A 20,386-nucleotide genomic window follows, 5' to 3' on the forward strand; every position below is an offset into this window, starting at 1 on the left:
TGCCTATAATTTCCACCTGTTGTCTATTCCATTTGCACAACAGAATGTGAAATTTATTGTCAATCAGTGTTGCTTCCTAAGTGGACAGTTTGATTTCACAAAAGTGTGATTGACTTGGAGTTACATTGTGTTGTTTAAGTGTTCCCTTTATTTTTTTGAGCAGTGTATTATATAAGTGTCAACACCTTCTACTTTTAAATCAGATGGATTAATTATAAGTCACACATTTTGAGAAATTACATTTTGATTTGATTTATTAGCATCCCCATTAGTCGACGCCAACGACGACAGCTAGTCTTACTGGGGTCCAACATATAACCAAAAATACATTACAAACAAAATACTTCACACTTTACGTACATTTAAAAAAACATCATTATCTTTACTGTAGCTGACAGACTAGGCTAGTGACATGAACGCTCAAGGGGGATTCAATTCTGAGTGAGGCTGTGCCAAGCAGCAACTGGATATCTAAATAATGTTCCTCTAGCCCCCTCACAGTTAGCTTGGAACAAGAGGCAGCCAGGTGCTCTCAATGACTGTTATTGGAATGTTAAATCTAACCATGGGGAAAACTGATGCATGGTACAGTATTTTGTAGTACTACCCATTCGTTCTTATCAAAACGATTGAATTCTCAGCATTCTCAGGAGAATACTGAGAATTCATTCATTCCAATTATACACCAGGGCAGCTGACACGTTCGTTGTGGGTGCTCATTCCTGTCAACCTTACAAGAATCTTTCAAAGAACACTTTTTCAAAATACAGTATGTAAATAAAGGTAACTGCCCAAAAAAAGGAACCACTTTAGTAAATTCCACACAGGTGTAGTCCCTGAATTAATTACGCATCATGCTTTGGGTCATGTATAAAAACTCCCAGTTTCCCATTGTTTTGGCTACCATGGCTAGAAGAAGAGATCCCAGTGACTTTGAAAGAGGGCTCTCAAAGAATCATAGGGTGCTTAAAGGGTGTGTCTCAGTCACCAGATCTCAACCCAATTTAACACTTTTGGGAAATTCTGGAGCGGCACCTGAGACAGTTTTTTCCACCACCATCAACAAAACACCAAATTTCTCATGGAAGAATGGTGTCGCATTCCTCCAATAGAGTTCCAGACACTTGTAGAATCTATGCCAAGGTGCATTGAAGCTGTTCAGGTGGCTCGTGGTGCCCAACGCCCTATTAAGACACTTTATGTCAGTGTTTCCTTTATTTCGACAGTTACCTGTAGTATTTCAAAGGGGTTTATTGCTAGCAGGCTTAGCACCCAGCCCAATGGAGCACTTTAAAGCCTCTCAGATATGCAGCCCTCTGCAGAGCCATGACCAGAGCAGCACAGTGTCCAGAATCACAGTGATGAAGGCTTTGAATTTCTTCAGCATTTATGTTGCTTCCTTATCTATTTATCCTCTTGTTGACCTCTCAGCGACTCCTCATGGATTGGAACCAGTGGCTCTGGTCTGTGAAGATAACCAGGGGAGCTGACTTGAAGGAGAACATCCATGTCTGAGCTTGTCATAGCATTGAAGCCCTCTGAACCCTGCTGCTTTATGGGGAGGCACTGTACTTTACTGTATGTATGTTTGATGATGTGCTCTCGCTATCGATATTTCATCATCATGAATGGATGCCAAGATTCTCATTAGAGTGTATACAGAAATAGCCTGGCTATAAAAAACTGAGAATCAGTGTTGAGTGCTTAAGCTCTGGCATGTGGACAATGGCTCCTCACTGTTCCCTGGGCTTCGTCAGTGCAGTGTCTCAGTGAAATTGTACATTAGACAGAGGGAGTTGATGGTTTTCTGTACTCATTGTCAAATGCTGTTTTGGAGCAGAAGAAGGCTGAATGTTTCAGACAAGGAATAATCATAGACAGACAGAACAGCAGATCTCTGACCTGTCAGTTATAAGGAGTTGAATCAGGGGTTGAAGTAAAGAACAGTGAATGATACACGCCCATCAGCTCAATGCAAACAATATAAAGCCTCCAAATTCAGACAGGTTAATTAGGCATTGTCTCATCTATGACCTCTATAAACAGTGAGACACAGGACTTATATGTATATAGTGATGGCTCAGTCATATGTTTTTCTGAGGGAAATGACAGAAACATATACGTACACTTACAGCTCTGTGATTGTTTCTAGTATAAGTAAGTATGACTATATGTTTCATGTTCTCCTTTGTGGCACAGAGGAAAATGCTCTATTTTTCTGCTAATATTTCCTTAAAGGACAAGATGATTTTGGAGTGGGGATTATCTGCAAGACTCTTTGATCAGTTCCTGGGAAGGCCCAAGGAGGGTTGGCTTTGCTGTGTTCATATCTCAGACAGATTTTTTGCTCAGACCGGGATATTCTGTAACAGTGCGATTTTTCTGTAAATAATACTCAAGTAATAACTGCCTGAAAATGGTATATTAACATTGTGTGGAGAAAGGCCAGACTATGGGAAAGCCCTCAAATATGAGACTTAAGTATAAAGATGATGTCCTAATTGGGTATAACATTGACATTGTGTGTGTGCACGAGTGTGGGTGTGTGTGCGTGCTTATATAGTTACATGTGTTTGTGTGTATGTCGCTGTTATGCATTCCATTCACTTCATCCTCATCGAACACTTTCATGTTTTGTTTATGCTGATGTTGTTATTCTTGAGGAGTTTTAAGAGCCAGCCTGTGGACAGATGTTCCTCTCGGAAGGATGTGAACCCAGGCCTGTCCACTTAGAGTAATACTCCTCCGATGGGCCTCCTCCAGCAGACAGCACATAGAGCAAGGCACCCTGTGTACAGTTTTAGGAAGGTGGTGGTGGGCTGGTACTGGTGTGTGTGTGGGTGGCTGGGGGGTTCAGCATGCTGGGATGCAGCTGTCAGTGAATCACCAGTGTGTTTCCCTGCACGCTGTAGAGTCTGTCACTGTTAACATGTTGTTATGGAAAATTCGGCAACCACAATCGGTGTCTGCCTGGCCATTAGCTGTGGGGTCTGCCCACCGAGGAGGAAGGATGATGATTCAGCTGTGTTAAAGGCGTCCCAATGGCCATGGATGACTGCGGGACGCCATAGAAAGGGCAGGCCACTATCAGCACCGTCACAGAAACAAGGAGATGACTTGTCATCAGTCCCGTCATTAGCCAAGGTCATTACTGTAACATTGCTAGTCAGTGTGTGAATACACTCTATAATGCCGGTTGTGTTTAGAGGTGGCTTGTTTATATACTGTAATGTGGTTATCAACAGCGGGCTCATACCGTCATACCCTCGGTCCTTATTGTATCCTTGAACTTGAATTGATGTTGTGTTTTGATGATTTAAATGTATTCAGTTGGCTTTGTCAGTCATTTATTTATTGTATTGCAGAGGAAGTCAACAGAACAGGCCAGTACCTGTATGCTCATCATATCCAGCATTCACATCATCTATCAATCAACTGGTTTTGAAAGGTTGATACCAGGTCTTCTCAGTTGGCAGAGTTGAAGTAGATAACGCATATGCTATTAAGCTCTTCCCTGACACACACATGGTTATTAACCCAAAATGGCTGATTAGGTCTGATCGTTGGCCACTGTAGAAGAACCTTCCCAAGGCCTAATCACGTGATTCCCTCATCAATAATAACTCTACATCTAACACTACTCTACTCTCCCCTTGTGTGTAGGTGTGGGTGTGTGTGGGTGTGGGGGTGTGTGTGTGGGGGGGGGGGGGGGTGTGTGTATGTGTGTGACGGAGAGAAAGAGTGTGGACACTAGAGAATTAGAGAGGGAGGGGAAAAAGAGAGAAAGAATAGTCCATTATGTAGTCAATGGCTGACCTTGAGATACGGCCAGTCATAGGGATTAGAGTATCAGCCAACTGTAATTGCTGACCTACAATAACAGACCCTCTTGTTCATTCTTGAACTTGGTTGCTGATACACAAACAACCCTTTGTATGCATCAAACTACTGGATCATGTTTTCTCTTCCTGGTTTACCAAGAGGGCACTACCTGCCAACACCCATCCTCCTAAAACACAGCCTTTTAGTTCTCTGGTTCCACTTTCAGCACGTCTTAAAGCAGAGAGATGTAGTTACTGGCGCCAGTGTGTAACTCAGAGAGCCATTTATCTTGGGTTAATCCTGAGCCTTAAACTAAAGCCCCATTGATATTTAACACACAACTTCCAAAGCCTGGAGATTTCCACGCTATTATATTCCATTCTGCAAATTAATTCCCATATTAAAGTAATTAATGCCTCCTTAGGCTGATGAGCGTTGGAACATGTGTGAAGAAAGATAAACACAGCATTTATTTCATAATTTATCTTTTTGTTTTGAGCTACAGTTTCTGACTGATGAATTCAGGCTCTGTTTGGTTAACAAGTTGCACATATTACCCAGATCTTTACCTTGCTGGTAGAAGAATGCAACTATAGTATGGTCTGTAGTTACACATACCTAATCTTCACAACAATCTTCTTGCACAATAATCTAGTTTACCAATTTAAGGCCTAGTTATGTATGGTGAATCTGCACTGCATGGGACAGTAGGAAATAGGAAATGGACTGACACACGGGATCCAAACCCATATTCAGAAAGCTCTGTGAAGAATCAGACAGGCTTCACTTAAAAGAGGAAAGGGAAGAGATATTTCATCTTAATGCTCCTTCCTCCCTCCAATGCAGCACCAGTTGTTGGTCTGATAAAGGATATGAGAGGAGAGATCCCCTGTGGGTCTGTCTGTCTGTCTACAGGGAGAGGCAGCAGCCTATCAGGTCTCCTCTCCTCTCCCCTCTTCTTGGTGGACCCTAATTGGGCTGTCACACCTGCCATGCAGATTTGTCAGAATGCTGTGAAGTGAAGTTCCTCGCAAAATCACAGGGTGCATCCCACTGTTCCTGCTAGAAGTCACTACATACAACAGGCCTGTTACTGCTGTGTAATTCAAATCAAATCCAATTTTATTTTCCACATTTCGTAACCAACAGGTGACTAACAATGAAATGCTTACTTACGATCCCTTCCCAACAGTGTAGAGAGAGAAAAAAAAAATAGTAGAAAAGTAATAACACAAGGAAAAAAACTATTATCATGGAATAAGTGGTTAAACGAGTACTAATGAGGGGCCCACAGTTGGTTATGCACCGTTGGGAACAATTACATGAAGGATGAACCTTAACTGTTCTTACAATATGTTTTCTGCTCTTCATGACTAGGATTTTGTAATGTAATGTAATGCAGTAGCCAAGCTCTGTCTTTTTACTATAAGACCTGCAATTGTTACCGTTCTACAATGTTTTAATTCAAAGAGTTGGCTCCTGCCCTACAAGCATCAAATAGGATGTCTTAAAGACCCAGTACAGTCAAAAACATGATTTCCTGTCTTTAATATATAGTTCTACACTAGGAGATTGGAATAATACTGTGAAATGATGATAATGTCGTTTTAGTGTAAGAGCTGTTTGAAAGGGCTGCCTGAAATGTCAGTCTGTTTTGGTGGGATGGAGTTTTAGCCTGCCTGGTGACATCACCAGATGGTAAATTAGTTAATAGACCAATAAGAAAGAGAGCCAAACCTCTCTGCCAGTAGCAGCTAGTTTTAGGTTTTCTCCGGCCACTAGGACCACTCTCAGACAGTCTTAGCAAAATTCTTGCTTGATAAATTGCTCTTTGCTAAGAAGCTTTTTTTTTTTTTTTTAATGTTTAAAACAATCACAGTAAGGTACTTAATTGTTACCCAGAAATGATTTGATATTGAGATAAAAACATCTGCATTGGACCTTTTAAGTATTAGCCTGGCATTGTTTCTAGTCTGGTGATAAGCAGTAAGCACGCTCATTCATTCTCCATCTGTCAGTGAAGTCACATAGGTCTGGTGAGATGTGTGGTGTCACATTATTACACAGTGCCTGGTCATCCACGTGGCAGGGCCCATGCCATGTCAGCTCCCATTATATCCTGTGTCTACTCTGTGTTGACAGCATGTGTCAGTACCAGGTCTCTTATAGATGTGCCTGAGGAGGACTCAGCTCACTCAGTCCCTCACTGACTCCCCGGTGGAAACATTTCCCCATGCAGCCACATGGACGTAAACAAGGTCTTGCTGAAAGGTTAGATTGAGGCCAGGGTTGGGAATGCTATATTGCTGCTACTACAGTATGTAGCTATGACTTATTCATGGAGAACATAACCTCAAGTGTTGCTGGTATGATTGTACCTAGGCTGGGAAAAGGCTGTGTGACTTCTGTAGATGAATGATGCTTCAAATCCTAAGTGGGTGTTATACTATTATTCTGTTGAATACAGCCCTCAACCCAGACGGAGGAAGCTGTGTATAAAATATGTGTGTTGGCATGCATGGTGTGTATTCAGGGGCAAAGTGCTTGCCCCTGAATACACTACTCTCCTCTCATCGTACCCATATTTAAAGCAATGTTTAAATTAGGATGTATTACTACTATTTTCCCTTAGCAACCTTCATGGCTCATACAATTTCCTCCTTGCCTTCCTCTACCCCCCTCTTTTCTCTCTTCCTCTTCATCAGTTTTAATATATTTTCCTCCAAGTCTCTACTACAACTCTGCATGGCCACTTCCCCTGAGAAGGAGAGAGAGAATGAGAGAGAATCTCTCCCTCTCTCCATTTCAGCTGGGACTTGAGTGCTTTGTGCACTTCATATTTTATTCATCCTGTGAGTGAGAGGCTGCAGTACAGAGGCTTCCTCAGTCCTGTGAGCCCAGAGCACGTCTCGGCAGCTGTCATACTGTCTGCAGCCCAGCTGCACGTATTCTCCCTTCTGCGGCAGCAGCACACACTCATATCACATCACTCTCCACTGGACACACAACACATGTATACCTCCCCATAAAATACAAAAGCTGCAGTTCCTTGATTTCCTTTTCCTCAGTCTCATGTCATGTGATATTCTGATTGCATGGACACAAAAGGCAGTGCATTCTGAGACCTAAAAAGCAATGATACTGATTCTTAACAGAGTTGCACCTTTTCCTTTTGTTTAATCAGTTTACTAAGAATCTGGAATCACTAATTAGTGATGTGCAACAGGAATGCACTTTTAAAAAATTCTTAACCTCCACTGTTGGATAGGAGATTGAGGTTACAGTAGATTTCACCATGCTCCTCTTCATTATCCATCAACACTTTAGGGCTACACACCTTCATTAGCTTCTTCCTTCCTGTCTGAGTGAAGAGGCAAAAAGAGCATCAACAATAACAACAACATCAGTCTTCCAGAAATAGAAACAGCAGTGAGCAACTGGGACTCCCTCTAACGATGGCCCCTCTTTAATTAATGTGGCTGTGATGATATCTGGCTGCCGGTGCTACTCAGCCTTTTCAGGCAGATTGGCGTGATGAGTAGGCCCATGGTTCATTGGCCGTTCCGCAAGAGGAGGCATGCTCACGGAACTCTCAACCCCAACCTTACCCCACACCACCCCATCACCCTCTCTCTTCCCCAAAACAAGTACATCCAGCCCTGTGGGTCCTGGCCACTGCCTGACATGACTGCTCACTGTTGCAGAGCTCTGATGAAAAGACGAAGTGCCCTGGGCTTTCGGAGGCGATCCACTGCAGTGGTAAAGCAGTGTTCATCAGGGTGAGAAGCAGGTTCACACGCTTCTCTTCCCATCCTCATCATACCCTCTCTTGGTGTGCTAAGGTTCAGGACAAGGCCTCTGGAGTCTGCTCAATCTCCATGGCTCAAAATAGTCACCAGGCTGTTCAGGTTTTCCTGAGGAGAACTAGAAACAGAGTGTAGAGTCCATGGACATTGTGAGGACATTGAGCTTTCTGCACCTAGAAATGCTTTCTGAATAGAAAATGATGCCTTAAAAGCAGTCTACAATGAAAGACTATTTGGAAATCTGAAATGTAGCTCAGTAAATCTCTGCTCTTGCTAATGATACATGTATAGTAGAGGTCGACCGATTAATCGGAATGGCCGATTAATTAGGGACGATTTCAAGTTTTCATAACAATCAGTAATCGGCATTTTTGGACACCGATCACGGCCGATTACAATGCACTCCACGAGGAGACTGCGTGGCAGGCTGACTACCTGTTATGCAAGTGCAGCAAGGAGCCAAGGTATGTATTGATTTCTTAAAATCATTGATTTCTTAAAATCAATACACAAGTATATATTTTTAAACCTGCATATTTAGTTAATATTGCCTGCTAACATGAATGTATTTTAACTAGGGAAATTGTGCCACTTCTCTTGCGTTCTGTGCGACAGAGTCAGGGTATATGCAGCAGTTTGGGCCGCCTGGCTCGTTGCGAACTGTGTTTCCTAACAAAGACAGCCAATTTCGCCAAATGGGGGATGATTTAACAAAAGCGCATTTGCGAAAAAGTACAATCGTTGCACGAATATACCTAACCATAAACATCGATACCTTTCTTAAAATCAATACACAGAACTATGTATTTTTAAACCTGCATATTTAGTTAAAAGAAATTCAGGTTAGCGGGCAATATTAAACTAGGGAAATTGTGTCACTTCTCTTGCGTTCATTGCACGCAGAGTCAGGGTATATGCAGCAGTTTGGGCCTCCTGGCTCGTTGCGAACTAATTTGACCGAATTTTACGTAATTATGACATGACATTGAAGGTTGTACAATGTAACAGCAATATTTACACTTACGGATGCCACCCGTTAGATAAAATACAGAACGGTTCCGTATTTCACTGAAAGAATAAACGTTTTGTTTTCGAAATAATATGGATTTGACCATATTAATGATCTAAGGCTCGTATTTCTGTGTGTTATTATATTATAATTAAGTCTATGATTTGATAGTGCAGTCTGGCTGAGCGGTGGTAGGCAGCAGCAGGCCCGTAAGCATTCATTCAAACAGCACTTTACTGCGTTTGCCAGCAGCTGTTTATGACTTCAAGCCTATCAACTCCAGAGATTAGGCTGGCAATACTAAAGTACCTTAGAACTTTAGTATTAGAACATCCAATAGTCAAAGGTATATGAAATACAAATGGTATAGAGAGTAATAGTCCTATAATAACTACAACCTAAAACTTCTTACCTGGGAATATTGAAGACTCATTTTAAAAGAAACCACCAGCTTTCATATGTTCTCATGTTCTGAGTTAAAATAAATGTTCATTGTTCATTCAGGATTGTTGTAACTGTCATTGTTACAAATATATATATATATATATATATATATATATATAAATCGTCCAATTAATCGGTATCAGATTTTTTTGGTCCTCCAATAATTGGTATCGGCGTTGAAAAATCATAATCGGTCGACGTCTTATGTACAGTACAGTATAATATGCAGCCATGTTCTGCTGCATAGTGAAATGTGCCAATTTGAATGTGCCTTTTAGTTTCATTAGACTCCCAGGCTGTTAAAACAAGAAACTGTTTGTTCCTTGAGCCCCTCACGGTATAAGCACATCCTGGTCTAGAGTCAGACTGGCAGACAGACAACTTTCTGTTCCCCCCTAATCATGCGTCATCCTATCTGAATTGGCCTTGAGACATTGTCACACAGCCAAGAGGAGGAGTATTGCATATTGAATGTTGAAAGGGGAGATATTAGACATTAATAGACGTTAATAGACATAGACGTTAATGTTCAGTAGGAAGCACCTAAAGGTTAAGGTCATTAGACATCCTACTCTTGATAAGGCAAAGGTAAAGAATTATCATTCCATCATCATGCTGGTGCGGGAGCTCAGAGAGGCTGTTTTGTTCATGTGGAATCTCATTATGCTCCCTGTAGCTGAGGTGTTGATGCTAAAAGGAGGAGACGGCTTTGCCGGATGGTGGACGGGGGTGAGGGATGGGGGTGAGAGACGAGGGATGGTGGATGGGGGTGAGGGACGGGGGATGGTGGATGGGGGTAAGGGACGGGGGATGGTGGACGGTGTTGAGGGACGGGGGATGGTGGACGGGGGTGAGGGATGGGGGTGAGGGACGGGGGATGGTGGATGGGGGTGAGGGACGGGGGATGTGGACGGGGGTGAGGGATGGGGGTGAGGGACGGGGGATGGTGGACGGGGGTGAGGGACCAGGGATGGTGGACGGGGGATGGTGGACGGTGGACGGGGGATGGTGGACGGGGGATGGTGGACGGGGGTGAGGGATGGGGGTGAGGGACGGGGGATGGTGGACGGGGGTGAGGGACGGGGGATGGTGGACGGGGGATGGTGGACGGTGGACGGGGGATGGTGGACGGGGGATGGTGGACGGGGGTGAGGGATGGGGGTGAGGGACGGGGGATGGTGGACGGGGGGTGAGGGACGGGGGATGGTGGACGGGGGTGAGGGACGGGGGATGGTGGACGGGGGATGGTGGACGGTGGACGGGGGATGGTGGACGGGGGTGAGGGACGGGGGATGGTGGACGGGGGATGGTGGACGGGGGTGAGGGACGGGGGATGGTGGACGGGGGTGAGGGACGGGGATGGTGGACGGGGGTGAGGGACGGGGGATGGTGGATGGGGGTGAGGGACGGTGGATGGTGGATGGGGGATGGTGGACGGGGGTGAGGGACGGTGGATGGTAGACGGGGGTGAGGGACGGGGGTGAGGGATGGTGGATGGTGGACGGGGGATGGTGGACGGGGATGGTGGATGGGGGATGGTGGACGGGGGATGGTGGACGGGGGTGAGGGACGGGGATGGTGGACGGGGGATGGTGGACGGGGGTGAGGGACGGGGGATGGTGGACGGGGGATGGTGGACGGTGGACGGGGGATAGTGGACGGGGGATGGTGGACGGGGGTGAGAGACAGGGGTGAGGGACGGGGGATGGTGGACGGGGGTGAGAGACGGGGGTGAGGGACGGGGGATGGTGGACGGGGGTGAGAGACAGGGGTGAGGGACGGGGGATGGTGGACGGGGGTGAGAGACGGGGGTGAGGGACGGTGGATGGTGGACGGGGGTGAGGGACGGGGGTCAGGGACGGTGGATGGTGGACGGGGGTGAGGGACGGGGGTGAGGGACAGGGGTGAGGGACGGTGGATGGTGGATGGTGGATGGTGGACGGGGGTGAGGGACGGTGGATGGTGGACGGGGGTGAGGGACGGGAGTGAGGGACGGTGGATGGTGGACGGGGATGGTGGACGGGGGATGGTGGACGGTGGTGAGGGACGGGGGATGGTGGACGGGGGTGAGGGACGGGGGATGGTGGAAACCATGTGAAACATGGAACACTTCACATGTTTAGTTTCATGTTATCAATCAATCAATCACATTTATTTATAAAGCCCTTCTTACATCAGCTTATGTCACAAAGTGCCGTACAGAAATCCAGCCAAAAACCCCAAACAGCAAGCAATGCAGGTGTAGAAGCACGGTGGCTAGGAAAAACTCCTTAGAAAGGCCAGAACATAGAAAGAAACCTAGAGAGGAACCAGGCTATGAGGGGTGGCCAGTCATCTTCTGGCTGTGCCGGGTGGAGATTATAACAGAACATGGACAAGATGTTCAAATGTTCATAAATGACCAGCAGGGTCAAATAATAATAATCACAGTGGTTGTCGAAGGTGCAACAGGTCAGCACCTCAGGAGTAAATGTCAGTTGGCTTTTCATAGCCGATCATTCAGAGTATCTCTACCGCTCCTGTTGTCTCTAGAGAAAACAGCAGGTCTGGGACAGGTAGCACGTCCGGTGAACAGGTCAGGGTTCCATAGCCGCAGGCAGAACAGTTGAAACTGTAGCAGCAGCACGGCCAGGTGGACTGGGGACAGCAAGGAGTCATCAGGCCAGGTAGTCCTGAGGCATGGTCCTACGGCTCAGATCCTCCGAGAGAGAGAGAGAGAGAAAGAAAGAGAGAAAGAGAGAAAAAGAGAGAGAGAATTAGAGAGAGCATACATAAATTCACACAGGACATCGGATAAGACAGGAGAAATGCTCCAGATATAACAGACTGACCCTAGCCCTCCGACACATAAACTACTGCAGCATGTTGCTTTACATGTTGTCACATGCTATCACATTAACTCCACATGTGATCACATGTGAAAATCAAGCAGGTTAACGTTTTACACAATTCAGATTCAACTACCGTCCATCTGAAACCTGCTCATGCCACCTTCTTGACATTATCTACGGTGTGTGTGTGTGTGTGTGTGTGTGTGTGTGTGTGTGTGTGTGTGCCAATGGACAGGACAGGATGGGGGTTTGGTGACTAATTCTGTCCAGAAATAAACAGCTACTATATTTAGATAAACAGGAGTCAGAGGTCAGGTGAGCCCATACGCGAGCTGGCTGCTTGGCTCTTTATCTGAATCTGGGCTTTAGGGTATCCTTGGCTGCTGGTGAAGTCAGGTTTCAGTTTGTCATTCAGGTTTTCACATTTGAATTTCATCCAAAGGTGCACTCCGTCATTTCTAAAATCTGAAATCTGCATTCAAAAGAACATGCCAGAAGAGACAATATAGCCAAATGAAGAGATAATAAAACCGCAGGTACAGGTAAAATCATACATACAGGTAAAACCACAGGTACAGGTAAAACCACAGGTACAGGTAAAACCACAGGTACTGTACAGCACAAGCTCTTTCAACTTACCATTACTTGACATGCATTGAGCATCGTCACATTGGTTTGCTTGTAAATACACCAACATCTCTCTCTCTCTTTCTCCCACTCAGTCAATAGCAGCAGGCTCTGATTGGATCAATGTGTTTGTTGCCGTCTGATTAGCTTGCTAAGTAGAGTGAAGGTAAGGCTGGTGTGAATGGTGGTGTGGAGTAATGACTGGCCAGGATGTTGGATTAGTAACAAAATTTACAGCATTAGTTACAGGTTCTGTTCTCAGTCTGTTTGGAATCTATGATCAGGCCACAAGTGATTTGGTTTTGGGTACAGTGTGTACAAAGATGTATTAGATAGTATGGTTTTGGGTACAGTATGTACAATGCTGTATTAGATAGTATGGTTTTGGGTACAGTATGTACAAAGCTGTATTAGATAGTATGGTTTTGGGCACGGTATGTACAAAGCTGTATCAGATAGTATGGTTTTGGGTACAGTATGTACAAAGCTGTATTAGATAGTATGGTTTTGGGTACAGTATGTACAAAGCTGTATCAGATAGTATGGTTTTGGGTACAGTATGTACAAAGCTGTATCAGATAGTATGGAACATGTTGAGTAATGAGCCTCTCACACGAAGTGAATCTGCTATCAAGGAAGTAATGGTAATTTAGTATTTATTCCACAACAACATGTCTCTCTCTCTCTCTCTCCCTCTCTCTCTCGCTCTCTGTGTCTGCCTGCCTTGCTGGTGAAAAGGAGCCAGTCTGCGGTGTCCTGTTTCAGGCGTGCACGCTTTGCTGAGATGCTAATCTTTTCCTGGAATAGATTCAGATCTGAGTCAAAGGGCAGGAAGACTGATGTGAGATATGGTGTAATGTAGGAGCTGGGAGAGAGTGGGAGTTGCCTCCCCCTCTCTGGCTAGGTTGAAAATATACAGGTTAAGACAATGTAATAATTTCATGCCGTTGGGTTAGAAAATAAAAACATTCATTGGACCAGCGCCGTAGCTATGAGATTTATTTCGTAATTAAAGCCACGGGATCCTGCGAGTGGGAACGCTGGAACCAAGGAGCAGCATTTCCAGCCAGAGGAGAAATACAGATATTCTGTGGGCCCTGAATGATCGCTTTGTTCAGGCTGGTGAGTGGAAGACATCTTTTGATCTCCCATTGACAGAGCTTCCCCATTCAGCAGTATTGCACATAATTACTTATTTTAGGGAGCCATCAGAGAGGGCCAATTCACTCAATTGTTTTTCAAATGTCTGTCTATGGCTACCGGACAGAGTGCTGGGTGGGCTGGGTGGAGAGACTGCGTGGGGGGCCAGAGGTTCAGAGGAGTTGAGGAATCTGAGGTATGGGTGACACATGGGTAAGGAGGACAGGATGACAGAACCTCCTCTGTTGGGCCCATCAATGGCTCCTTCTCTGGTTTTGGTTCCTCTCAACCTGTAAAGGTGAAGGGGCTGCTGCACTGTTTTATTCATTCTCTCTGTCCCTTTCTCACTCACACACGCTCCCTATTTCTCTCTCTCTCACTCCTTTCTTCCTTCCCTCCCTCTCTCTCTAAAGCGGAAAGCTTCATGGATAGATTATGTTTCACACAGCTTATTGTCCTGTGGAACAAAAAGAAAGCTGATTCAGCTTTTGTGGAAATGCTAGGTGGAACCTGTACAGTCCAATTTTGATTTGCTTAATTGCACCTCACTGCTCTTGGGCACTTTCCATAATCAAAGGAAAGCTATTATCCCTTTCTGCCCATTTCTTTGTACTCTGTAGTTTCCATGGCACCATATGTTCAGAAAATGGTTATCATCACCAATGTAGTGACTACATTACACCACACTCAGCTAAGGCTACTGTACAGGCCCAGTTGCTACAGTATAGAATTACATTATTTGGGGGGTCTTTTATTTACCTCTTCTCTTTCACTGTAAAAAGGACACCAATGAGCTTAATGGTCCATTGAGTATTTTAAGGATTACAATGAGCCTTTTCCCTGCCATCCATAAGCTTAATTTCTAAGCTTTATATGGCTGACCTAAAACCCCATCCTTTTGTGCCAAATACAGGGGAATTATTGGGATCTGCCACTTCAATGCGTGCAACTGTGTAAGAATTCACTTGTTTACAAATGTTCGAAATGTGATTTTGCGTAATGCACATCCGTCATTTTCCACCCGTCTAACATGTCTATTTTTGTTTCCCTCCTTCCCTTGGTAGCAGTAAATAACATTTATTTGCAAACCTCACCAAGAGAGGTGTTGAATACTTTCACAGTCAGAACAGCACTGTATCTTCCACCCAATCTCTATAGGCTATATACTGTATCTCTCTCCCATAGACAGATGTTGACAATTATGGCTCATCTGAAGAGTTGTAGGAATTCAAACTATGACTGGTGTTCAATATATCTATTGTCTGGCTGCTGTTCACTGTCTTGTGGTAAATTCAGCACTGCCTCTGGGTAGTTTGTGAGACACAAATACAGCTAGTGTTAGACACTGTGCCCTACTACAGCTAGTGTTAGACACTGTACCCTACTACAACTAGTGTTAGACTGTACCCTACTACAGCTAGTGTTAGACACTGTGCCCTACTACAGCTAGTGTTAGACACTGTACCCTACTACAACTAGTGTTAGACGCTGTACCCTACTACAGCTAGTGTTAGACTGTACCCTACTACAGCTAGTGTTAGACTGTACCCTACTACAGCTAGTGTTAGACACTGTACCCTACTACAGCTAGTGTTAGACTGTACCCTACTACAGCTAGTATTAGACACTGTACCGTACAACAGCTAGTGTTAGACTGTACCCTGCTACAGCTAGTGTTAGACACTGTACCCTACTACAGCTAGTGTTAGACACTGTACCCTACTACAGCTAGTGTTAGACTGTACCCTACTACAGCTAGTGTTATACACTGTACCCTACTACAGCTAGTGTTAGACTGTACCCTACTACAGCTAGTGTTATACACTGTACCCTACTACAGCTAGTGTTAGACTGTACCCTACTACATCTAGTGTTAGACACTGTACCCTACTACAGCTAGTGTTAGACACTGTACCCTACTACAGCTAGTGTTAGACTGTACCCTACTACAGCTATTGTTATACACTGTACCCTACTACAGCTAGTGTTAGACTGTACCCTACTGCAGCTAGCGTTAGACACTGTACCCTACTACAGCTAGTATTAGACACTGTACCCTACTACAGCTAAAGTTAGACAATGTACCCTACTACAGCTAGTGTTAGACACTGTACCCTACTACAGTTAGTGTTAGACACTGTACCCTACTACAGTTAGTGTTAGACTGTACCCTACTACAGCTAGTGTTAGACTGTACCCTACTACAGCTAGTGTTAGACACTGTACACTACTACAGCTAGTGTTAGACTGTACCCTACTACAGCTAGCGTTAGACACTGTACCCTACTACAGCTAGTGTTAGACACTGTACCCTACTACAGTTAGTGTTAGACACTGTACCCTACTACAGTTAGTGTTAGACTGTACCCTACTGCAGTTAGTGTTAGAAACTGTACCCTTCTACAGCTAGTGTTAGACACTGTAACCCTACTACAGCTAGTGTTAGACACTGTACCCTACTACAGCTAGTGTTAGACTGTACGCTACTACAGCTAGTGTTAGACACTGTACCCTACTACAGCTAGTGTTAGACACTGTACCCTACTACAGCTAGTGTTAGACACTGTACCCTACTACAGCTAGTGTTAGACTGTACCTTACTACAGCTAGTTTTAGACACTGTACCCTACTACAGCTAGTGTTAGACACTGTACCCTACTACAGCTAGTGTTAGACTGTACCGTACTACAGCTAGTGTTAGACTGTACCCTACTACAGCTAGTGTTAGACTGTACCCTACAACAGCTAGTGTTAGACTGTACCCTACTACAGCTAGTGTTAGACTGTACCCTACCTCAGCTAGTGTTATACACTGTACCCTACTACAGCTAGTGTTAGACTGTAGCCTACTACAGCTAGTGTTAGACACTGTACCCTACTACAGCTAGTGTTAGACTGTACCCTACTCCAGCTAGTGTTAGACACTGTACCCTACTACAGCTAGTGTTAGACTGTACCCTACTACAGCTAGTGTTAGACTGTACCCTACTACAGCTAGTGTTAGACACTGTACCCTACTACAGCTAGTGTTAGACACTGTACCCTACTACAGCTAGTGTTAGACTGTACCTTACTACAGCTAGTGTTAGATACTGTACCCTACTACAGATAGTGTTAGACACTGTACCCTACTACAGCTAGTGTTAGACTGTACCCTGCTACAGCTAGTGTTAGACACTGTACCCTACTACAGCTAGTGTTAGACACTGTACCCTACTACAGCTAGTGTTAGACACTGTACCCTACTACAGCTAGTGTTAGACACTGTACCCTACTACAGCTAGTGTTAGACTGTACCTTACTACAGCTAGTGTTAGACACTGTACCCTACTACAGCTAGTGTTAGACACTGTACCCTACTACAGCTAGTGTTAGACACTGTACCCTACTACAGCTAGTGTTAGACACTGTACCCTACTACAGCTAGTGTTAGACTGTACCTTACTACAGCTAGTGTTAGATACTGTACCCTACTACAGATAGTGTTAGACACTGTACCCTACTACAGCTAGTGTTAGACTGTACCCTACTACAGCTAGTGTTAGACTGTACCCTACCTCAGCTAGTGTTGTACACTGTACCCTACTACAGCTAGTGTTAGACTGTAACCTACTACAGCTAGTGTTAGACACTGTACCCTACTACAGCTAGTGTTAGACTGTACCCTACTACAGCTAGTGTTAGACTGTACCCTACTACAGCTAGTGTTAGACACTGTACCCTACTACAGCTAGTGTTCGACTGTACCCTACTACAGCTAGTGTTAGACTGTACCCTACTACAGCTAGTGTTAGACAATGTACCCTACTACAGCTAGTGTTAGACAATGTACCCTACTACAGGTAGTGTTACACTGTACCCTACTACAGCAAGTGTGAGACACAGTACCCTACTACAGCTAGTGTTAGACACTGTACCCTACTACAGCTAGTGTTTGACACTGTCCCTACTACAGCTAGTGTTAGACCCTGTACCCTACTACAGCTAGTGTTAGACACTGTACCCTACTACAGCTAGTGTTAGACACTGTACCCTACTACAGCTAGTGTTAGACACTGTACCCTACTACAGCTAGTATTAGACAATGTACCCTACTACAGCTAGTGTTAGACTGTACCTTACAACAGCTAGTGTTAGACTGTACCCTACTACAGCTAGTGTTAGACACTGTACCCTACTACAGCTAGTGTTAGGCTGTAGCCTACTACATCTAGTGTTAGACACTGTACCCTACTACAGCTAGTGTTAGACTGTACCCTACTACAGCTAGCGTTAGACACTGTACCCTACTACAGTTAGTGTTAGACACTGTACCCTACTACAGTTAGTGTTAGACTGTACCCTACTACAGTTAGTGTTAGACACTGTACCGTACTGCAGCTAGTGTTAGACTGTACCCTACTACAGCTAGTGTTAGACACTGTACCCTACTACAGCTAGTGTTAGACACTGTACCCTACTACAGCTAGTGTTAGACACTGTACGCTACTACAGCTAGTTTTAGACACTGTACCCTACTACAGCTAGTGTTAGACACTGTACCCTACTACAGCTAGTGTTAGACACTGTACCCTACTAAAGCTAGTGTTAGACTGTACCCTACTACAGCTAGTGTTAGACTGTACCTTACTACAGCTAGTGTTAGACACTGTACCCTACTACAGCTAGTGTTAGACACTGTACCCTACTACAGCTAGTGTTAGACACTGTACCCTACTACAGCTAGTGTTAGACTGTACCTTACTACAGCTAGTGTTATACACTGTACCCTACTACAGCTAGTGATAGACACTGTACCCTACTACAGCTAGTGTTAGACTGTACCGGACTACAGCTAGTGTTAGACTGTACCCTACTACAGCTAGTGTTAGACACTGTACCCTACTACAGCTAGTGTTAGACTGTACCCTACTACAGCTAGTGTTAGACTGTACCCTACCTCAGCTAGTGTTATACACTGTACCCTACTACAGCTAGTGTTAGACTGTAGCCTACTACAGCTAGTGTTAGACACTGTACACTACTACAGCTAGTGTTAGACTGTACCCTACTACAGCTAGTGTTAGACTGTACCCTACTACAGCTAGTGTTAGACACTGTACCCTACTACAGCTAGTGTTAAACTGTACCCTACTACAGCTAGTGTTAGACACTGTACCCTACTACAGCTAGTGTTAGACACTGTAACCTACGACAGCTAGTGTTAGACACTGTACCCTACTACAGCTAGTGTTAGACACTGTACCCTACTACAGCTAGTGTTAGACACTGTACCCTACTACAGCTAGTGTTAGACACTGTAACCCTACTACAGCTAGTGTTAGACATTGTACCCTACTACAGCTAGTGTTAGACTGTACCCTACTACAGCTAGTGTTAGACACTGTACCCTACTACAGCTAGTGTTAGACACTGTACCCTACTACAGCTAGTGTTAGACTGTACCTTACTACAGCTAGTTTTAGACACTGTACCCTACTTCAGCTAGTGTTAGACACTGTACCCTACTACAGCTAGTGTTAGACTGTACCGTACTACAGCTAGTGTTAGACTGTACCCTACTACAGCTAGTGTTAGACTGTACCCTACTACAGCTAGTGTTAGACTGTACCCTACTACAGCTAGTGTTAGACTGTACCCTACCTCAGCTAGTGTTATACACTGTACCCTACTACAGCTAGTGTTAGACTGTAGCCTACTACAGCTAGTGTTAGACACTGTACCCTACTACAGCTAGTGTTAGACTGTACCCTACTACAGCTAGTGTTAGACACTGTACCCTACTACAGCCAGTGTTAGACACTGTACCCTACTACAGCTAGTGTTAGACACTGTACCCTACTACAGCTAGTGTTAGACACTGTACCCTACTACAGCTAGTGTTAGACTGTACCCTACAACAGCTAGTGTTAGACTGTACCCTACTACAGCTAGTGTTAGACAATGTACCCTACTACAGGTAGTGTTACACTGTACCCTACTACAGCAAGTGTGAGACACAGTACCCTACTACAGCTAGTGTTAGACACTGTACCCTACTACAGCTAGTGTTTGACACTGTCCCTACTACAGCTAGTGTTAGACCCTGTACCCTACTACAGCTAGTGTTAGACACTGTACCCTACTACAGCTAGTGTTAGACACTGTACCCTACTACAGCTAGTGTTAGACACTGTACCCTACTACAGCTAGTATTAGACAATGTACCCTACTACAGCTAGTGTTAGACTGTACCTTACAACAGCTAGTGTTAGACTGTACCCTACTACAGCTAGTGTTAGACACTGTACCCTACTACAGCTAGTGTTAGGCTGTAGCCTACTACATCTAGTGTTAGACACTGTACCCTACTACAGCTAGTGTTAGACTGTACCCTACTACAGCTAGCGTTAGACACTGTACCCTACTACAGTTAGTGTTAGACACTGTACCCTACTACAGTTAGTGTTAGACTGTACCCTACTACAGTTAGTGTTAGACACTGTACCGTACTGCAGCTAGTGTTAGACTGTACCCTACTACAGCTAGTGTTAGACACTGTACCCTACTACAGCTAGTGTTAGACACTGTACCCTACTACAGCTAGTGTTAGACACTGTACGCTACTACAGCTAGTTTTAGACACTGTACCCTACTACAGCTAGTGTTAGACACTGTACCCTACTACAGCTAGTGTTAGACACTGTACCCTACTAAAGCTAGTGTTA

The 20,386-nt window shown here is 44.6% G+C and overlaps 1 protein-coding gene across 10 annotated transcripts in view; it reads left to right on the top strand.

The window, feature by feature from the left end:
* The window catches only part of wscd2 (WSC domain sialate O sulfotransferase 2), a 158,610-nt gene that overhangs the window by 4,838 nt on the left and 133,386 nt on the right, over nt 1–20,386 (top strand). For 2 of the 10 annotated variants that reach the window (XM_090190804.1, XM_090190807.1), the window contains exon 1: nt 13,280–13,661. The exons of 7 other annotated variants lie outside the window; for them this stretch is intronic. The gene's annotated coding sequence lies outside the window, so the exon portion shown is untranslated. Of the gene's footprint in view, nt 1–12,696; nt 13,662–20,386 lie in introns of those variants that run through there. One more of the 10 variants, XM_021621666.3, reaches the window with a different exon arrangement.

The sequence above is a fragment of the Oncorhynchus mykiss genome, chromosome 11 (genome assembly GCF_057628025.1).
Source record: "Oncorhynchus mykiss isolate SJ-2025 chromosome 11, ASM5762802v1, whole genome shotgun sequence".
Classification (NCBI taxonomy): Eukaryota; Metazoa; Chordata; class Actinopteri; order Salmoniformes; family Salmonidae; genus Oncorhynchus; species Oncorhynchus mykiss.